Source organism: Hibiscus syriacus, unplaced genomic scaffold (genome assembly GCF_006381635.1).
Source record: "Hibiscus syriacus cultivar Baekdansim isolate YM2019G1 unplaced genomic scaffold, ASM638163v2 tig00116939_pilon, whole genome shotgun sequence".
Lineage (NCBI taxonomy): Eukaryota > Viridiplantae > Streptophyta > Magnoliopsida > Malvales > Malvaceae > Hibiscus > Hibiscus syriacus.
The window spans coordinates 2324109-2338270 of NW_024063477.1; the positions used below are offsets into that span (position 1 = coordinate 2324109).

Genomic DNA, 14162 nt, shown 5'->3' on the forward strand with positions numbered 1-14162 from the left:
TGCAAAGAAACTATCTTATTAGATCACAGAAACTATGTACTCTAATGAATGCACAACTTCATCCATTCTATATAGCAAGCAGCAGCTTTTCTGCTCTTATTTAGAACCTCGAGAAGTTCTTCTCTGCTAGTGATTGTATGCAGAAATCCCCTATAACCTGTAAAGAGGTCATTCGATGTCTATTTCGAAGTGGAGAGGTTACTGATTTGAAGCCAATTGTCTAACATCTTGTTAAGGTTTCTAATTACAAATGGAAGTATGCCATCATGATTGAAGTAAGCCAATTCCACCTCCACATGAATTCTCGTGCAATTTAGCCATATTTATATTCAAAAATGGAAGTATGCCATCATGATTGAAGTAAACCATAAAGTGCTGTACATTTTTTCACCCAGTAAAAAAATTAAAATTTCTAATTTTTGTTGGAAACAAAATGAAGTTTCGAATATATTTTTGACAATTAAATGTACTACTTACAAATTAAATTACAGCATACATCATTAAATTATGAATTTCGTTTAATTTCAATTCAATTTAGGATATAAAAAACAGAGAGTTGAAGAGAGAAAAAGAAAACCAAAGAAACGTGGACAGTGGACAGTGGACAGGTATTTAAGCCCGTGTTTTAGAAATGGAGTATTAGCATTTTAGGACCTGTTATATTTGTAATCTTCTGATTTCGTCATTAATCAAGGTTTACGCTTTTATGGATTTGATTTTTGTTTTGATCCAAGTGTGATTTATTAGTTTATTTACATATAAACCCTTGTTAATTTTATTAATTTCATTTTGCATAATTTGTATGTTACCTTCATGTGCATAACTTAACCCCCATCACATAATCGAGTTAAGGATTTAGGGCTTATGGCTTAGGATTTATAGTTTAGGGTTTATAATTTAAGGCTTATGGTTTAGGGTTTGAGATTTAAGGCTTATGGTTTATGCTTTATGGTTTAGGGTTTAGGGTGTAATATACATATGCTTAATTAAATGAGCTTTTATTTTTCTTTTAGTACCCTATCATATAATCAGATTAAGGGTTTAGTGTTTAAGGTTTAGGTTTAGGGTTTAAGGTGTAATCTAACATGTGCTTAATTAAATGGGCTTTTATTTTTCTTTTAGTAATATACAATGTAATAATTGGACTTGGGTTGCTTAATTAAAAAAATTAAAAATTGAGGGTAGTTGTATTATAGAATTTTTAATATATTTTTAAAATTATATAATTATCAATAATGTATTTTTAATAAAATTTTTATAATGTAATTTTAAAAATTCTAAAATTATAATATAACATTTTTCGAGCTGCTCACGAGCTTTTTGAGTCGAATATCGAGTAGCTCGTTTCGGCTCGTTAAGAACTCGAGTCGAGTCCATTCGATCCGAGTATTTATCGAGCCTTGATCGAGTCGATCTCGAGTAGCTCGAGATCTGTCTCGTCTCATTTATAGCCCTAGTATAATATCTCTAATTATTTTTAGAATCTATAGTCATGAATAAATAAATAGAAATGAATATAAAGGAAATATATGTTAAAAAACTTATTATTTCACAATGAATACTCATATTGTTTATATCTATATACAATTGTACTTTATTTCTTTTATATCTATATAGGTATATGATTAATTATACTGTGCAATTTTTTTCAGTTTTATATAGATTTAAGATCGTTAAATAAATAAAAATAGATATTGATATTAACAATAATAAATGAAGAGATATTCACTAAAAAAAGAATTTAATCTTAGTAATCTATTTTCACTCATCTAACAATCCTAAAAATGTATTAAAAATTATATTGTGTAAGTAGTTCTTAACTTATATATATATATAATTTTATTATACAATGTAAAACTCTTTTAATTTTATGCATATTTAGCACCGTTTGATGAGTGAAAGTAGATGACAGAGATTAACTGTATGAAATGAGAAGATATTCATAAAAAAATAAATTAATCATCCATCTATTTTCATTCAATTAACGGTCCTAAATTTATATAAAATTAAAAAGTTTTTTATTGTGTAAGTAAATACTAACATACTTAAAATTCACTTATATAATGTATCGATTAAGGAATTTTAACTTCTACTCCCAGATATCAATTTAAACTCTTATAATGGTTCTCAACTAATACAAAATTAAAAAATATATATATCGTATAATTGAATCATACTCCATAATCCATATATACACTATATAATGTTTTATAAAATATTTTTAAGATTTGTCAACGAGTGTTGATACAAGTGGTTGGGATTTAGGAATTTGACCTTGTAAGGCAAGTTCAAATCTTACCACCGTCACTCTTGGTGATCAATCTATAAATTCCTATGTAAATCTCAATTAGGTCTTATGTATGCCCTGACCCTGAACTGAGGAGTCACCCTGACCTAAATTTTTATTTTTATTTATATATTAAAGATTTATAGATGTTTTTTAATAATTAATATTATTTTAGAATTCAAAATTATATGATTAAGTAAATACAATTTGTACTATTAAACGGTACATAAAGAATTACAACATAATTACATTCATTTAATAAAATATGTGTTGGTAATTATAATTTTTAATAATTATAAAAATAATAATTATATTTTTCATTAATTATATTTTAATGTTTATTTACATTTTAAATATATATCTGATAAAAAATAAAAAAAATAATAAGAAAATGCAGCATAGTTTTCCATGGAAACAAAGGGCAATAATAAGAAGGGGTCAACCTCTCATAATGAATCTTTGTTCCTTTTTAATTAAAAAAAAACTTTTGTAGCCCACTATGACTCTATGAGCTTTTCTCATAAATTAGCCACGGAGGCTGATGGCTGTATGGGCTATGATTCTAATACATAGTTGTTATTTTAATCCTAAAAATATTATTATAAAATTAGCATATACCTTAAGATTTAAGGATGGTCATACGTCGGATTTTTGAATCACTTGAATTTAATCCGAAAATTAAATTCTTCTTCTCACATTTGATCTGAATCGGGTTTAGAAAGATTTTACATTTGTCCTACTTATTGTACTCCTTTTGTGAACCCTGTTGAGCTTGTTGAAGCATGAGTATTTCTTGCACCTTTGGCTTCCAATGCCTTACTCTCGCATTTATAGCCCAATTCGATATCTGGGTTACACGCTTTCAATGTGTGCAAGGTGATACTATAAAAGGATGTAAAAATGATGATCAATGGCACACCTGGTTACGTGATAGACCGGTTTGTTTAGCCAAATGTGCTTCTCCGTGTCGGTTGGATAACTAAAACATCGAACACAAAAGTTTAAAACGCAAATAAAATTCCAATGACTGGAGCAATTCAAGTACTTTCGGATGTAGAAAGTGTTCAAATAGCCATGCTCGAAGCACGGTTACAGCACGTTCAGGGAGGCCGCCAAACAGGTCGGTGCTCGTCGAACCCAGAACTATGAACAGCTCGGTTATAAAGGCTTCTTTCAGTGCTTCCATGAGGCTTATTAAGGAACTGAAGCTGGTCTATGATTGCTTTCTTCAAGCATCTGAAATGTTTAGATATGGCTTTCAAAGCCATGATTGCGAAAGGGACAGCATTTCCCAGTCCGGCAATGTATTAGAACGATACTATTACAGTTTGTATATAGGATAAGTTTGAAACATAATGGCGCCACTTGTATATAGGTAATAATATTTTCAGTCATTTTTTTACTGGTTTTGTTATTTAAACAATAATAAAATCGATAACGCTTTTTTTAACCGTATATTAAGACTGTCGCACGTAAGCATTTTAAAAGGGACAGAATTTCCCAGTCCATTGGCTGTGACAATCTTCTTCTAAAGCAGAAAACATAGCAGAGACGATCGAACTTCAAACATCTTTCAGCTTTGTTTATATTTTCTTCTCCTTTTCCTTTTCCTTGCACAAAAAGAAATGAACTCGATGTCATGTATATATATATATATATATATCCCCTTCGCTCTCAAAGCTGGAAATCTTTTGTTACAGTTTTTCCATTTATTTATTGTCTATGTTGACTTTCTTCATGTGACTAGGGGCGGTAAATGAAACGAAATAGATTGTGAGTTATTCTAGATCGATTTAGTTAAAGATTGGTCAACTCTCGAATCGAATAGACTCGACTCCTTTTCTTAACGAGCATAAACGAGCTATTTGATACTCTTGAAAAGCTACAAAGCAATCCAAAAATGATATATTAGATTTTTTAAATTAAATTATTAATAATATTAACATTATATATATATATATAAATATAATATAAGGTTTTTATGTATTTTCATGTTGTAAAACACGTACTGAAAAGAAATGAACAAAAACGTGTATTCTCTATTGCTTCTAGGTTTACACAGTGAGACTCTTTTTATTAGGGATGGCAGCTTGACTCGAACCTGACGGGGAAACCCGAAACCCGGCCAAGTTCGGGTCGGGTTGGGTTTGAATAATATCGGGTCAGGTATCGGGGTAAAATTCGGGGATTTTTTAGGGTTCGGGGCAAGATATCCCCGCCCCGATTATATATATATAAATATTTTTTATTTTTTATACTAAATATATATAATATTTTATATATTTTATATTAATTATATATATAATATTTTATATTAATTATATATAATATTTTATATTTTTATATATATTTTTAATGAAAAATACGATTTTTCTCGGGATCGGGTCGGGTTCGGGTACAACATTTCGGGTCGAGTTCGGGGAACGGGCAAAAAAAATCCCCGACGGGGCACCCCGATAAAAAAATCCCCGACGGAGGGAGCAAAACCCGCCTCGAACCCGCCCCGTTGACATTCCTACATTTTATAGGTTTAAAATAGTTCTAGAATATATATAACAGCTGCCTATATGACGTTATAACAACCTGCCAGCACATGTAACAAACTTTCCACGTAGCACAACTCTCATATTGGCTCATCATTTTCTCTACTCCTCAGGTCATTCAATATCCATAACACGAACTCTTTGTTGAAACTCTGCAAATGATGATTTAGTCAATGGTTTGGTTAATCCATCAGCAACCTGATGGCCAGTAGGTACGTAATTAACGTACAGTTCTTTTCCCACTACATTCTCACGAACAAAACATATCTCCAACTCGACATGCTTCATTTTTGCCTGAAACATAGGATTGACACTCATTGCAACTGCACTTGTGTTATCGCACCATACTACCGGAATTACACTTGTTTCTTCTCCCATGTCAACGAGCAATGTCTTAACCCAGGCGACTTCAGAAACCACGTCTGGGACAATACGAAACTCGACCTTGGTGGTTGATCTAGTAACTGTCATTTGCTTCCTGGAACTCCATGAGATTAGGTTGTTGCCAAGAAAAACACATGAACCAGACACTGATCGGGGGTCATCAGCATTGCTTACCCAGTTAGGGTCAGCAAAAGCAATCACCTTACTCAACGGAGAACATGCCTGGAAAATAAGTCCATGATGAAGCGTGCCATGTAAATATCGTAAAATCCTCTTTACTGTTATCCAATGACCTTTACATAGTCTTTTTAAAAAAATGACCTTCACATGAAGCATGCATATATTGAGAAACTCTATGAACACTAAATATTATATCCGGACGAGTGTATGTGAGATAGAGTAAGGTACCAATGATACTTCGAAAAAACGGAGGGTCATCAAGAATTTTACCAGACTCGCCTGTGAGCTTGAGAAAGATTGCCATAAGAGTTGGAGCTGGTTTTACTTCAGTCATTTTAGTTTTTACTAACAAATCTTTAATGAAATTTCTTTGGCGAAAAATTAGATGATCATGAGTTCTGGTAACTTCAATGCCCAAGAAAAATCGTAAGTCATCGAGATCTTTTAGAGAAAACTGATCACCAAGACAATGAATAACCTCTTCAACCACAATCTTGGAGTCGTTGATGATGATAATATCATCAACATAGATTAATAAGAATACACGAGTGCCTCCAGAGCTTCGGATAAACAAAGAGGCATCAGCAGGAGACTCCTTAAACCCCTGCAACACAAGATATTGTTTTAATCTTGCGTACCACATCCTCGGGACTTGTTTTAAGCCATACAAGGCTTTTGTTAGCCTGCACACTAACAATTTATCATCAAGAGATTGTTGTTCAAAACTAGGAGGTTGGAGCATAAATACTTCATCACTTAATTCTCCGTTGAGAAATGCGTTGTTAACATCAACTTGACGCAATACCCACTGATTTAAAACATCCATGGAGAGTAAAACGTTTACCCTAGACGACTTTATAACAAGACTAAATGTATCTCTAAAATCATGCCTAGGGACCTGCAAGAATCCTTTCGTAACCAACCACATTTTGCGCCAAACAACAGTGCCATTAGCATAAGTTTGAACAACCATTTGTAACCAATGGCCACGCGATTAAGTGGGAAAGATACAAGATGCCATGTAGAATTTTTCAAGAGAGCATTATACTCATCAAGAATAACTTGTTTACATGCTTAATCAATAAGTGCTTGAGAAATCAATGTTATCTCTACTTCGTCATCAAAGGAGATAACATCAGCCCAAAAAGTATTGGGCTTGAAAATACCCAGCTTGCTTCTTGTTATCATAGGATGACGATTCATGACACCACTGGATGATTGAAGTTCGCAACAGGTATGATATGTAACACCCCCAACCCGTACCCAACCGGATATGAATCCAAGGTGTCACATTGACTTTTCAAAGCACATACATTTATAAAACCATAGTAAATTTAAACTTTTATTAACACCAAAACTAAATTTACATCGTTAAATTCAAAACATTACAACTTGATCAGAGCTTACGTACTATACGACTCTATTTACATGCCAACACATAGATTATATAAACAAACATACTGTGTAAGGGGCTTCTGATATGATCTTCAAGTTATGATATGTTGTTCTACCACTCCTAAGACTGGTCTTCTTGCTTTTTTGTACCTACGTGTAAATCACTTACACGCTAAGTCATAGACTTAGTACGTCATAAACTTATAATAATGTACTTCGTATGAATATGAACATGCAACACAATATTCAAAATTCCATCTCATTTCATATAATTCATTATAAACAATGCTAATACTATAACATATATTGCAATACACCTTTTTTATATTATTTATAGGCCCATGTATATACTGAGAACTTAAGGTATTCGAGTACATAGAGGTTGTGCACATCTGTTGTCACCACATCTCGTATAAGTTCCACTGAGTGCCATATGAGATTTGTCCCAAATAACCTATGAATATGTCCCAACTGGCTTATGAGTATGTCCCAAAGGACCTATGAAACCCTCGACTCTTGGCATGTCAACTATACCTAGAGCTCTCACATTACATAACATGTGCATTAATATTTTACTTTATATATACATGTACTTATATCATTTCCATAGTAATCACATATATCTTTTTTTTCTATCACATTTCACATGTGCATATGATCATCCATATCATATTCTATGACACAAGTATTTGAATACATTCATATGAGTCATATAACATGTAGTGAATCATATGTAAACATATATGACTTATGCATATTTAATAAAGACTATAATGTATGCATGTTCATAACTATTATACTATGAAATTAATCTAGGAAATAGACTTATCGCAAGTCTTATTTTCCATTAACTTATACCTATATTATGCACTCACCTTAGCCTTGCTTGCTTTGATTTGATCCTAACTCTTTGATTGTTCCGGAAAGGAATTACGTTCTATATCTACACAATAATACATGGATCTATATCAGTACTCTAATTTATATACTCTAATCTTTCATTTCTCAGACTAAGATAAAGGTTATTTCATCTTTTATTTAAGGCAGGTATCGGTACACTCTCTAGTGTATCGGTACATTCCTTAACGTGTGTATCGATACACTACCTATGTATCGATACACAAATTACATTCGATGTTTTCATTTTAAAGGGTGTATCGATACACTTACTATGTATCAGTACACTTTGAACATTTTCTGGAAATTTACCCTTGATGTATAGGTACATGTTGAATGTGTACCGATACACACCAGCCTAGATTTCACATTTTATGCACGAAAATTACGCAACTTAGCTCAAAAACTTCATATTTCCTCCCCTTACATATTCCTAACTCACATCCATATACTTAAATCCATTATTACCTATTTATCACCTCTTAAACCTCAAAGTCCTATCATTCATATGTAATTCAAGAATTACACCAACTTTACAACATGTTCTAATTCCAAATGTTCTAATTCCAATTCTAACACTTCATACATGTTAATTAGGTTGATGACAAGTCAAATTCAATCTCAAACTTCATTAAAAAACCCTCTTCCAAGATTTCACTTATTCCTCTCTTTTCTTTAATTCTATCTATTCTCTTCATCTTATTGTTCCAAGATAATTTAAGCTCTCCTTGAGCTTAATTATCACCTCATAATCAAAACCCAACCTTAAATTTAACAATAAATCAATTAATTAGAAACTCACTTTTGGCTCTTGGCTTCCACGCGTTAAGAAGAAAATAGAATAAGAGAACTCTGGAAACTCACTTAGTTTCCCTCTCCCTCCCACGTGGTTAATATATAACCATACTTAATTGTTTTCCTTACAAATGACCATTTTGTCCTTCAATTCCTCTTCTTTATAATTTAATCCTACACGACATTTTTTGTATAAGTCCTTGAACTATTTAATTATTCTAATTTAATCATCAAATTTAAAACTTTATCATTTAGTCAGTAACCCGATATTGAGGATGTTACAAATCTCTCCCTTAAGAAAATTCGTCCTCGAATTTTCATTACGCAAAGAGATGGAGGTACTGATTCCCAATGTCCTCTTCACGCTCCCATGTTGCTTCCTCTACCTTGTGATTCCTCCACAATATTTTAACCAATGGAATAGTCTTGTTCCTTAGTTGCTTAACCTCGTGAGCTAAGATTTTGACATGTTCTTCCTCATACATCAAATCCGATTGAACTTCAATCTCTTCTGGAGTCATAATATGGGATGGATCAAATCGATACTTCCGAAGCATTGAGACATGAAAGACATTATGTATATTTTCCATTTCAGGTGGCAAAGTTAATTGATATGCCACGGGTCCAACTCTCTTAATGATCTCATAAGGCCCAATAAACATGGGACTAAGTTTTCCCTTGCATCCAAACCTCAAAACCTTCTTCAAATTAGATACTTTGAGAAACACTTTATCTAATTTGATATTCTATATCATTCTTCTTTAAATCCGCATACGATTTCTGTCTATCAGCTGCTACTTTGAGGTTACTCTGAATCACTTGGATCTTTTCTTCCACTTCTTGAATCAACTTCGGACCGAGAACTTCTCTATCTTTAATCTCAAACCAATTCAATGGAGTACGATATCTTCTTCCATAAAGAGCTTAATAGAGCCATTTTGATACTTGATTGATAACTATTGTTGTACGCAAATTCGACAAGTGGCAAATATCTTTCCCACGATCCCTTGAATTCTATTACACAAGCTCTTAGCATGTCCTCTAGAGTTTGGATAGTCCGTTCAGATTGTCCATCAGTCTGAGGATGAAATGTTGTGCTAAAATTCAATCGACCCCCAATGCTCCCTGAAAAGACTTCTAAAACCTCAACGTAAATCTAGGACCTCTATCCGAAAAAAGAAATTTGTGCACCATGTAATCTGATAATTTCTCTGATATACAATTCGACATACTTATCTATGGAAAAATCAGCTCAAACTGGAATAAAATGAGCTGACTTAGTCAATCTATCTACAATCACCCAAATTGAATCTCTTTTATTGGAGTCAAAGGCAATCCCGTTACAAAATCCATCGTTACATTCTCCCACTTCCACTGAGGAATAGACATTGGTTGCAATAGTCCTAACGGAACCTGATGCTCAGCTTTAACTTGCTGACAAGTCAAACACTTAGATAAGAATTCCGTAATATTATTTTCATTCCAGGCCACCAATATCGGCTCTTGAGATCCATATATATTTTGTTTCCTCCTGAGTGCATCGTCAATGGACTATAATGAGCTTCTGTTAACAAATCATTCTTCAATTCATCATTATCTAGAATTACTAGTCTCCCTCGAAAGTATAGATTCCCATCCGATTTAATCTCATAATCAACAAGCTCTCTATTATGTACTTGTCGTAACCTCTTTGAACATTTTTCATCTCTAACTTGCAATTCCTTGACTCTGTCTACCACAATGGTCGAAGAGATAATTATGCACATAATTCACCTTCATCATTCAATGACAACCTAGCACCCAGAGTTCGTAAGCTGCAAACGTCTTCCGGCTTAAAGCATCTACTACTATATTTGCTTTCCATGATGGAAGTCAATTACTACATCGTAGTCTTTTAGAAATTCCACCAATCTTCTTTGCCTTAAATTTAACTCATTCTGAGTTATTAAATACTTTAAGCTCTTATGATTGTATACAAGTAACATCGTTCACCATACAAGTAGTGACGCCAGATTTTAAGAGCGAACACCACTGCAGTCATTTCCAAATCATGCGTAGGATAATTCTTCACATGCGGTTTTAATTGCCTCGATGCATACGCCACCACTTTACCTTCTTGCATCAATACACATCCCAAACCATTATGGGACGCGCCACTTATACACCACATAGTTTTTACCAGACTCCGGTTGAATTAGTACTGGAGTTTCCCTCAAAATATTTTTCAACATGTCAAAACTTTCTTGACATTCAGGACTCCACACAAATGTTATACCTTTTCTCATCAGCTTAGTTAAAGGTAAAGTGATCATCGAAAAGTTCTTAACGAACCTTCGATAATAACCCGCAAGTCCCATAAAGCTTCAAACTTCAGATACATTCTTGGGAACATCCCATTCAAGAATAGTTTTTACTTTTTGAGGATCTACTCAAATTCCTTCCATGGAAATCACATGTCTGAGGAATATTACTTCATTCAACCAGAACTCACATTTGGATATCTTGGCATACAACTTCATGTCTCGTAGAGTTTGCAAAAACGTTCTCAAATGTGCACTATAGTATTCTTTTGTGTTTGAATACACTAATATTTCATCGATGAAAACCACTACAAATTGGTCTAGATACGGTTGAAATATTTTATTCATTAGATCATAAAGGCAGCCGGTGCATTTATAACTCCAAAAGGCATCACAATAAATTCATAGTGACCATACCTCGTTCTAAATAAAGTATTTGGAATATCTTTTTCCTGAACTTTCAAATGATGATATCCAGATCGTAAATCAATCTTAGAAAAAATAGAAGCTCCTCTCAACTGATCAAATAAATCTTCAATTCTAGGAAGATGATACTTATTTTTAATGGTTACTTTATTGAGTTGCCTATAGTCGATGCAGAGACGCATTGACCTATCATTCTTTTTCACGAACAACACTGGAGTTCCCCATGGTGAAACACTCAGTCTTATGATTCCTTTGTCCAACAACTCCTGTAACTGTATCTTCAATTCTTGTAACTCTTTTGGAGCCATTCTATATGGTGCCATGACAATGGGTGCAGTTCCAGGCATTATTTCAATTTAGAACTTCACTTCTCTATCCGGAGGTAAACCCGATAATTCTGCTAGAAAACCATTAGGAAACTCTTTGACTATAGGGATTTCTTCTAATCATTTTTCCTTGATTATAGTATCCAATACATTAGCCATGAAACCTTGACATCCCTGTAATAATAGCATCTTTGCTGACATCACCAAGATAACGTTTGCTAATGGATTCTATTTTTCACTAAATATTAATACTTCTAATCCATCTGAACTGATTAGCGTTACTCTCTTCAATCTACAATCAATATTTGCATGATATCGGTATAACAGTCCATTCTCATAACCACCTCGAATTCTTCAAAGGGTAATTCCATCAGATTAATAGGGAATTCAATTCCCTGAACCTATATGGGACATCCCCAACTTACCAAATTCACACGAGCACTATGCCCTAATGGATTCGTCACTATCACTTCATTGTTAGTAGCTTCTAGCAGAATATTCAATTTTCTCACTAACTTACTACTAATGTATGAATTTGTAGACCCCGGATCAATCAATACCATAACACATTTATCATACAGTAGAAAGGTACCTGCTATTATCTCTAGGGCATCTCGGTCTTCATTGGTTTTGAGGTTATACACTCGAGCAGTGGTGTTAACTTCCTACTAGTAGAGGATTAGGGTTGACTTTTACCTCTTCTCTACCTCGCCCCCTCTGAGACAGTGAAGTAGATTGTTTCGGTGGAACAGGTTCTCGGCCCTTAAGGGACAGTCTCTCATGAAATGTATTGTTTCCCCACATCGAAAACGAGCTCCTATTTTGACTCTGTATATCCCGCTATGATTTCTTCCATAAATCTGACACTGTCTAACTTGACTCTGTTGTGCTCGTCCATCACCAGACCCTCCAGATTGAGTCTGTCTAGCTCTTTCCTGATTTGATCATCTGGCAAAAGATGTCACAGATTCTGACCTCGCTTGAGATCGAAAGCCAAAATCTCTACCTCTCTTAGGCGGTGCAGAACTCAATGAAACTTCAGTTCTTTTTTACAGTTGAGATCTTTGCTCCCCAAACAGTTTATTCTGAGCTCTCTCTAGAGCTTTAGTACGGTTTACTACCTCTTGAAACGAGGACAGGTTCAGAACAATCAACATCTCTTTTAACCTTGGACGCAAGCCCTCAACAAACCACTCGCATGCATCTTTCTCTGTAGGCACCAATTCTGCTACAAACCGACTTAACTTATTGAATTCACACTCATACTCATATACAGTGCGGTTAATTTGCTTCAAATTTAAGAATTTCTGCTTCATATGCTTGATGAACTGGTTTCCTATGTACTTATGCTGAAACTCTTCCAGAAACAGAGACCATGTCACTTGATCACTAGTCATCCTCAAGGTGACATTTGTCCACCAAATTCTCGCTTGCCCACGAAGCAAGGAGACCACTCCATCTAGTTTCTCCACATCAGAACAGTAGAGTCCCTCTAACATGATCTTCACGTCATTGAGCCAAAGGTCCGCAACAACAAGACTCTCATCAACTTCACCTTTGAACTCAGGAGCTCCTAATCCCTTCAGCTCTTTTAGAACATTCATCCTCTACGTTGAGGAGGCAGTAGGTTGGAAACGCGTCAAGATTATGTCCAACGTCCTGAAGAAGACATCTTGGTCTTGTACAGATACTCCAGAAGGTGCCTATTCTTCACCTTGCCTGGCTAGGGCATGTGAAATACTACTTTCGGCTAGCCTCTCATCTCCCGCTTCACTTCGGGAGCTATCTTGATCGGATATCTAATAAGATATAATCAAATGTCTCTATTAGATAAACAACATACTTATTACTCTTATCAGATCAGAAGTTCTTACTACTATATTGGCATGTACACTTTTTAAGACACTATAGACTTTGGTTTATGCCAAGAATCGACTAAATTGTAGCTCTGATATCATTAAATGTAACACCCTCAACCCGTATCCAACTCGGATCCGAGGTGTCACATTGACTTTTCAATGCATATACATTTATAAAAACCATAGTAAATTTAAACTTTCATTAACACCAAAACTATATTTACATCCTTAAGTTCAAAACATTATAACTTGATCAGAGCTTACGTATTATACGACTCTATTTAGATGCCAACACATAGATTACATAAACAAACATAATGTGTAAGGGGCTCTTGATATGATCTTCAAGTTATGATATGCTTCTCTGCCACTCCTAAGACTGGTCTTCTTGCTTTTCTGTACCTACGTGTAAATCACTTACACGTTAAGTCATAGACTTAGTGAGGCATAGACTTATAATAATGTACTTCATATGAATATAAACATGTAACACAATATTCAAAATTCAATCACATTTCATATGATTCATTATAAACAATGTTAATATTATAACATATATTGCAATACAACCTTTTCATATTATTTATAGGCCCATATATATTGCGAACTTAAGGTATTCGAGTACATAGAGGTTATGCACATTTGCTGTCACCACAGCTCGTATAAGTCCCACTGAGTGGTATATGAGATTTGTCCTGAAGGACCTATGAATATGTCCTGAATGACCTATGAGTATGTCAAGAAGGACCTATGAAACCCTCGACTCTTGG

The 14162-nt window shown here is 34.1% G+C and overlaps 1 long non-coding RNA gene across 1 annotated transcript; it reads right to left on the reverse strand.

The window, feature by feature from the left end:
- Positions 1-226: 226 nt before the first annotated feature.
- On the reverse strand, positions 227-7931 carry LOC120188202. The gene is made up of 2 exons (XR_005522398.1): positions 7896-7931; positions 227-290 (listed from the first exon to the last, which is right to left on the reverse strand). It is a non-coding gene; the product is annotated as an uncharacterized LOC120188202 (long non-coding RNA).
- Between the last annotated feature and the right edge of the window lie 6231 nt (positions 7932-14162).